We start from the raw sequence: 9,088 nt of genomic DNA, 5'->3' as shown, positions 1-9,088 counted from the left end.
CACTTCAGTCAACACCTATGGAGTCCACCGACCTTGGACTAAATCTCTGAAACCTTGAGCCAAAATAAACTTTTCCTTCTCTAAGTTGTTCTTACCAGATCTTTAGGTCACAGCAACAAAATGCTTTTCCAGGTAGTTATTCTTCTTTTACCACAATGAATAATGCAGGAGCACTTGAAGGTTATAAATTTTATTAGAATAATAGAAAATAATACATACAGATAACCATAGGATACACACACAGGAATTTAAAGTCAATTTCATCCTTTTCAATATGAAACAATGTCCAAATCTCATGGAGATATACTGCTAGAAATAACATGGAACAAGAGTCATCATCTTGAAAATGAAAAGTATAGGAGCATATTATAGGAATTACTAGATAATAAAAAGGTACAACTCCATTACATGTAGAATAAAATACAAGTATTGGAGAATGTTTCCCCACTTTTTGACTGGAAATAACAAAGGTCATATGAAATCTACTTGTCATTCAAATTTTTTTCTAGATATATACAGTATATACAGACACTACAGAGAAAGTCATACTTTTCTCCTTTGTATATAATGAGTTTATCTTAAATGTAATCTAAATATAAAATTGTATTAGAATTTTGCTAATTCGTTATCTTTCTTGAGAGATGAACTGTTTGTTGGTTTCAAATTCTGATATCTCTGGAAAGACGAACAAGTTACAGCAAAATGTGAAATTGGTAGGAAAGAGGTAAAAAAACTGATTTTGAATGACTAACACTCATCTGCTGATTTTCATATATTCTTTACATATTGCTATGAAGCCGTGTCTCCAACGATGCTTTGAAAACCACATATTGAAAGACTGAGTCATACACATCAAAGCCAGCAACATCGCTGTGGTTCTATTACCAATTTAACTCAGGAACTAAAATGCCTGTCTGACTCACTGCAATAGGCAGTGAGATTTCATTAAAAAAAAAAAAATCTCCGCCATCCAAAAGAGAGAGGGTCCTTTAATGGAATCAGACATTGGAAAGGAAGAATTGTGTGGATTTTGTTTAACATTTGGGTTGACATTCAGGGTGCTACTTATTTTCTCAACTGCATTTTAATAAAGCCTGTAAGTTTATTCTCAGGTGTGAAGAAAACAATTCCTGTTCTAGTTTTGTTTTAAATTTTGAGAAAGGATAAAATGTGCTTATTTCCATTTTCTATCATTGAAGGAAAAAGCATACTGGAATGCAAGTTTAGAAAATGACTTTCAAATGCTCAGGGAAATTCATGCCAGTATTTCGCAAAGGGACATGGCATTTGGGGTGACAAAGCCCTTTCGTGGGTCCTTCTTTATCTTTTAACCATTAATTCATGGGGCAGAGGCAGATCAGATGGTTATTATTACCTCCACATTTTGTAGATGAATAATTGAGAGGTACAGAGAGCAGAGTGATTTCTAGAGTCTCACAGCCATTTAGTAGTGAGTACACTGAACCAGGTCACCCTCCTCTGCTCCAGAGCAGCATTTTCCAAAAACACTCCTGAATCACAAACACCACCCGCTTCCAGCAGGGAAAGTGTTTAAATGTATTTTTCAACCCGTGGGGTTTAAATCATTTAAATCTTTAAAATGATACTTATTAACTCTTCAAACAATGCTTTCATAACTGGAAAAGAGTTTTTGGAATAAATGAAGAGTTTTCCAATGCAAATAAGAAACTCTGTGTGTGTGTGTGTGTGTGTGTGTGTGTGTGTGTGTGTGTGTGTATGTGTGTGTATATCGGGGCAGAGGTTTTTCTCCATAGGCAGTGATTAAACTCATAGCTTAAGAACATTTGTATCAAAAGTTTGCAGTATGTAACATGTAAATTCCTTTGGTTTATCAAGTAAATATTAAGGCATTTCAGATTCCTCTAAAAGGATTTGCTGTTGTTTTATTATACTCTTATTTTACCTATAATGAAGTAGAAAGTTAAAAACACAAAGTTGGAAAAAAAAAACATGCATAATCACTGTGTTTCATGAAAGCACTTATTATGTTAACCAATGAACTTTCCAGTAAATAATAAAAAAGAATAAATATCACCATAGGGCATTTACAAGGAAAAATAGTACCATAGGTATATAACTTGACACGGGGTGAACATTTGAGATGGCTGATGTGGATCCTCTTGCATCCATATCTGTCAAAGATGATAAACAGCTCATTAAGAAGGACTATACCTCTGATAAGTAGATGCTGATCCATAGTGGGGGGGGGCATGGGGAAAATGGTCGAACTGTGATTGGGCCAAGGGGAGGGAGGGGAGGGATGGTGCATGGGGGCAGGAAAGATGGCAGAATGAGATGGACATCATTACCCTAGGTACATGTATTACTGCACATATGGTGAGATGCTACATCCTGTACAACTGGAGAAATGAAAAGTTGTGCTGCGATTGTATACAATGGATCAAATTGCATTCTGCTGTCATATAGACCTCATTAGAATAAATAAAAAAAAATAAAGGAGGACTGTATTAACAGGTAGTCAGAGTGGTAGAGAATGCATGCATATGTCTCCCGAAAATCACACATTGACATCCTAGCTCCAGTGTTGTGACATTAGGAAATGAGCTTTTGACAACTGACACAGAACTAGCTGCATCTTAATATAAGAGTTCCCAGTCTCCAGAACTGTGAAAAGTTAAATTTCTGTAGTTATAAGACACCCTGTCCAGGGTGTATTCTTACAGCATCCTGAAGGACTAAGACGCAGACAAAAGTGATGGGTTTCCTGTCAAAATCAAATCATGGCATGAACCTAACCTGGGACTACAAGTCCTTATTTTATCGGTCAGTGTAACACATAGGTGTTACCAAGGGTATCCATAAAAATACCGACGTGTTTAGGATTTCTTAAATGAATCTAAGCTTTGTTTATCTAGTATTATTTAACTTTAATTGAAATTGAAAAAAATCCAAGTCAGTCATTTTGCCATTAATGATACCTGGTCACAAACAATTTCAGATAACTTGATGGTTTAATGAAAGAAAACGTCATTGGATGAATGTCTGGAAAATCTACTTGTTTCTATTTTATGCAGATGAATTATCATACTTAATACAAGACATCATCTTTTAAAATGCAATCGATGAAAGCTCCATTTTCAGAGACGGCCTTGTGCAGGCACTGGTCTGTGCAAGCTCAGCAAGTCCACAGACATCAGACGAAAAGGCTGCTCTTGACTCAGCAGCCTGAAAATGCCACGGTGGCGTCTGTCCCCGCAAAAGCACAGAAGCTGCTTCTTTGAACAGTGCCCCTCTGTCCACGCTGTTATGCTAACTCTGACACCCTGCACAATGCAAGAAGCAAGGAGCATTCCCTACTGTAAAGCCTCAGCAGATAACAGTTAGCAACCTGATCCTGTTTGGGTCTCCTGAAGCACACACAGATGTACAAATCTCTGCAGTCTGAAATAGTTGTTTACATACTTATTTACAGACAGGTAGCTCCCATTTTCTTATTACTTTTAGTTCAAGTGTGGCAGGTTATGATTTCATAGAAAGAGAGAATTCCTGCAAGGGTTGGTCTCTCCCATTTTCTTCAGTCATTTTCTTTTTCAAGATTAAAGAAACTTGCTTCAGTCTTGGTCACCTGCTACTATATAGACTAAACCACAGTCGATAAATGAAAACAGGGAACAAAGTTATTTACATCACTGAGGATTGTAGAATAGACTATGAAGACAGAGTAGGCTCCGCGTTACTTAAATTGAGGCCTGAAAACTCCAGACACAGGATTTCAAAGTGAAGATACAAGTTCTCTTCCATGGTCACTGATAAAAATATGTATGCTGGGGTTTGTTCCTCTTCACTCTAAAAGTCTACTTTCTTTATTTTTTAAAAAATATTTTTAGTAGTCAATGAACATTTATTCATTCATTCTTTCTATCTATCTATCTATCTATCTATCTATCTATCTATCATCTATCTATCTATCTATCTATCTACAGTGCTGAGAATGGAACCCGGTGCCTCAACACATGTCAGGCAAGTTCTTTTCCACTGAACCACAACCCCAGCCCCCTAAAAGTGTACTTTCAATGGTGAAATAGCTTTCATTAGGATTTTAAGAGGAAAGAGCATGAAATTCCTCTGAAACTTGGAACACATTTCTTTAAAAATGTCATCTTTTTTTGTGTGCCAAGTGTAAAAGTTTCATGACTTTGCCAATGCTGATTTTCCTACTGAAAGAATTGATAAGATCCATATATAGTTTTTAGGAGGCATACAACTGGAATATCAGAGGTCTTAAAAACAGGGCATGGGTTCAGGCTTGCCCATGAGAACTGCTTTGGGAATTCTATTCTAGGCAATCTATAGGTGCAATAAATAAGGGAAATAATTCAAATGAATGGAGTTTTAAACTACTTTTCCATGTCTTTTCTTTCTGTGCTCATATTTTTCACTGTTCTGCACCACTGTAGAGGTTTTCTTCCTGGTTTTACTTGCTCATGTTGCAAAATCACCTTGTGTTCACATGAAGGGCATGCTGGGAGGAAAGGGTGGGTGGAGGGAGGGGCAGTGGCTGATGGACTCCTGGTGGCTAACAACACTGACGCAGGTCAAGGGGAAGCTGAGTCCAACCAACTTACTGGTTATTATTGGAATCCTGATCTGCTCACTGCTGGTGCCATCCCCTCCATCTGTGGTAGCCTTGACTTCAATAATGTAGTCCTCTTGAAAGGGCAGCACAAGTTCAGCTGAAGTTTTGTTTGTGTTCAGCACTTGCACGCTATTTTGACTGCTAGTCCTATAGAATACCTAAAACGCACGAACAAATACACTTCATTCTTACATTACCTTCTTTTACTTTCTTCACATACTCTCGTTGCTCTGAAATTATTTTGTCATTCTGTCCACATCAGAATACAAAAACACATTCCCAGCTCCATGCATAGGTCCTGGATTATGGATTAGCAGACACTAGGATCATTATGCTCTCAAAATCAAGGAGGTGGGGAAGAGCAGCTTTCTCCCCTGGAGGAGCTTGTTAGAAATATAGAAAGCTGATTAACACAATGCACAAACATCGTGTCCACAATTCCCATGTGAGCAGCATTATTTCATGTAAATCTGTATTTAACAATTCAGAGAGTTTGGTAGTATACCCTTTTATGAAAAACTTGATGTTTATGTCAAAATTGGATTACTGAAATAATATCATCAAAATTTTTAAAGATTTGCAAAGTATAAGTGAAAAATGGAAAATACAGTGTTGCAAATGATTCAACTTACTTTATAGCCTGTTACTTCTGATTCATTCTCCATTGCTTTTACTTGTTCCAAATTAAGTAACACTTTAGTGTCTGTAGCATTCCAAACCACATTCCCAGGAGGCTGACTGGGAGCTTGCAATGCAAAAAGGAGAAATTAAAACTGATTTGAGCATGGAGTACTGTTTTACATGAGCAGATACATGCTGAGCACCGAGGCGACTGCAGGGACTCTCTGGTAAGGCATGGTATGTAGATGGAATCAGGAAAAAGAAAAATTAACAGAATAGAAAAACTTCCTTTAAAAGGGGCATTTCAATTAAACTGTGAGAAATTGCATGTTATCATATTCAACACATAATTTATTTTACTTTAATTTTGGGGGGCCAGGGGTTAAACCCAGGGGCGCTTCACCAATGAGCCATATCCCCATCTCTTGATTTTATGTTTTATCTTGAGACAAAGTCTCATTTAGTTGCTTAGAACCTCTCTAAGTTGCTCAGACTTTGAACTTGCAATCCCCCTGCTGCAGCCTCCAAAGCTGCTGGGACTACAGGCTTGTGCCACCACACTTGGCTCAACACATACTTTAAGGATTTAATGCACTTCAAGTCTCCCAGAAGACAAACTGACAATACAGAGACACAAGTTCCTTTATCCACCACTAGAGGGATGCTTGAGGGTGAACCAGGAAAGGCAGGCATTTGGACTTGTTTTGACACACAGAGAGGCTGAGAGAAATTGCCAAAGGAGCAGATTAAAGTCACATGAAATGAAGTGTGGATGATTTTCAAGCCAGTGTTGTAAGATGAGATGGGCAAAATGAGAGGCAATCAAAAATAAGAATTACTTAGATTTATTCTCGTGAAGTAATAGATACACATGTGAAAAATTGCCACAGAGAATCCATATTTTAAAGTCTTTTTTCTGAGTTCAAATCAATTTTTGAGAAAAATAAGGCAAAACACTAAAAATTTAATGAGAATTCCATTAGAGGATTAATGAAACTCTCATAGGTTTATAAACATGGACCCACAGCTTAGCAACCTGGAGAGGAAACTGGTTCTGGGGGACTCGGGTGGACGTGGTCAGAAGCACTCCCTAATATGGATGGATGGGACATTAGGGATTCAGTTCCTTGTCAATTGCAAAACAGCAAACATATTACTCATTTTTCAACAGCATCACAACTTCCCAAAACATGCTGAAATATCTTATTCTTGTGGATTTAAGCACAGAATGTGATTTGGTTAACTGAATTTGTAATGGGAAAGTGATATAAACAATTACCTCTCCAGAGGAATTTCTGAACATCATTGACTCACGCCAGGATGGAAATACAGCTGGACTTACAGATGGAAAAAGCTCTCATGTGCAGTTATGTGGCTAATAACACGATTCAAGACTGTGATCCTGGTGGGTTCTTTGGTTGATTGTGTCCTCTTTAACACTGTTCTGTTGCCTTTAAATTTTTGTGATGTGATACTAACAGATCAGCTCAGATTGTCTACACTGCAATGCTGTGATAAGACATCTGTAAGAATGTATATGGGCAATTGCTTAGGACTGAAATACTAGAGATTTGGTTGCCCAGTCCAGATGCTATGAACCCACACTCGTTAGAACACTTTCCCAGCGCCTGTGATTCCCTGTGGCTGACAGCGCCATAAAAGGACAGCTTGATTTGATGGAGCTCAGAAAACATCCTTCATTCAGCATGGTTTGGCCTACCAAAATATGGGTGCTTACAAGTTATAGAAAGTTTGAGTAATTTTGAGTTGATACACTGACCCCCAACAGCAGGCTGGCAGAACATAGGACTGAAAATTGGGATTTGTCTTGTGTGAGTCCCAAAATAGATGACTTGAATGAGTTCAGCCTGAAATGAATACTCTTTGAAATGACAAAAAGAAAAAAAATCTGAAAAATGAAAGAGGAAAAACAGAGGGTTTCAAAGCTCTTTTCAAATCATATCAGTGTTTCCTGAGCACCAGAGAGACATGTTCCATTTTGATCATTTTGCTATTTTTGAAAAACGCACTTGTTTAAAAGCATAAACATTTATTTCAGCCACATTCTAAACATTAACATTCACATAATAATGAGCTGGATGTGCTAATTACATTGTTTGATAGTATTTAAAGTAAATTAAACTAATTTTTCACTTAGAATTTTACAATCACATGAATAATCATCTGCCTTATTATGACAGGGAAGAATGACACTATGTGGGAGATTCTGGGCCAGATGAACTTTCTTCCATTTTCAAGGTTCTATTGTTGCTAGTAACAAATGCATAGTAAATGTCCATAATGTGTGAGAAATTCCAGAATATTCTTTTTAAAGGTTCCCTGCATTGTCACAGTGCCTATTTGAAAAACTCAGAGTTAATAAACAAAGATGCATACTCGTCACTCATGTTCATTTACAACAATGAAAAGATTAACACAATAATTTTCACAATCTATCAGCACATGAATGGATAAACAAAAGGGGGCTATATGCATATGCCTTTAAAAAGAATGAAGATCTAGGCATGGTGGCCCATGCCCGTAATCCCAGTGGTTTTAGAGGCTGAGAAAGGAGGACAGAAGATACAAAGTCAATCTCAGCAACTCAACAAGGCTATAAGCAACCTATTGAGAACCAGTCTCAAAAAACAAACAAACAAACAAAAAGTAGGAAGGGTTGGGGATGTTGCTCAGTGGTTAAATGCCCCAGGGTTCAATCCCTGGTACCAAAAAAACAAAAATAAAACAAAAGGAATGACATCATGACATGTTCTATTACATGGATGAACCTGGAAGACATTATGCTAGAGATAAGCCAATCATACAAAGAAATACTGTGTGATTCTGTTTATATGTGATAACATGGAATAGTAAAATTCAGAGATGGAAAGTAGGATGGCAGTTGCCTGGAGCTGGGGAGGGGAATGGGACCTGGTCTCATGGATGGAGAGCTTCAGTTCTGTGCAGTGGAGAAGGTCTTGACCATCTCACATAGCTGCATCAGTGCCCTTAACCTTATTTTAACCCTATTGCAAATGTGCATTAAAAAATGGCCAAGATGGTAAATTCCAACTTATGAATATAATTCAGTACAATTAAAAATTTTAACACAATCCTAAGATAGTTAACTAGGAAGGGGTGTTATGTGGATTCAAAACAGCTCTGTTTAATTCTGGACCCTGATGACCTTATACTTTTCTACCTGGCATTAGGTGGGGCTGTGAGGCTCCTGCTGCCCCCTCTGGGGAGAGGACGCACCACTCTGCTCCTTGGCATCATGGGGACTTCAGGCTTCATTACTGGATATGCTTTCACCAGTGAAATAAGAGCAAATAAGAAACAGGTGGTTTCAATGAGGGAGTTTTAAGAAAAAATGGAAGGGCGTGGCTGGCCTTTCTTCTTTCTGTTTTTTTTTTTTTTTTTTTTTAGTGCTGGGAACTGAACTGGCCTTTCTTCTTTCTGCCATGAGACCAGCACATCAGTGAGAGTGGCTGTTCCTAAAGTCTGGGCCATGGAGTAAAGATGGAACAGATCAGGTCTGAATCTCACTCATGATCAACATTTGGTGACTAGTAGGAAAGAGACACTCTTTTAGTTGTAAGCCATTGAGGAGTGGGGACCTGTGGAACTGCACTGAACTGGCCCTATGTGACTGATACGGCCAGTAGGCTATAGAGCTTTGAAGGCGCACTGTGAACTTCAAAGGCACAGAGCAGGTGTGAAGTGGGAATGGGCAGGGGATCTCGACAGCGCATCTCTCCTAGGACTTCTCATTTTACTGTTCTGTGCAGAAACACAACCCAGAATAGGCTGACTCAATTTCAAATGTTTTGGGGCCTAACTTGATGT

At 38.1% G+C, this 9,088-nt stretch overlaps 1 pseudogene; it reads right to left on the bottom strand.

Annotated features, from left to right (window-relative positions):
• Positions 1–2,052: 2,052 nt before the first annotated feature.
• The window catches only part of LOC143640580 (contactin-3-like), an 87,358-nt pseudogene continuing 80,322 nt past the window's right edge, over positions 2,053–9,088 (bottom strand).

Source organism: Callospermophilus lateralis, unplaced genomic scaffold (genome assembly GCF_048772815.1).
Source record: "Callospermophilus lateralis isolate mCalLat2 unplaced genomic scaffold, mCalLat2.hap1 Scaffold_341, whole genome shotgun sequence".
NCBI lineage: Eukaryota > Metazoa > Chordata > Mammalia > Rodentia > Sciuridae > Callospermophilus > Callospermophilus lateralis.
The sequence above is the reverse complement of the archived record's forward strand: the minus strand, read 5'-3'. Positions and strand labels throughout refer to the sequence as shown.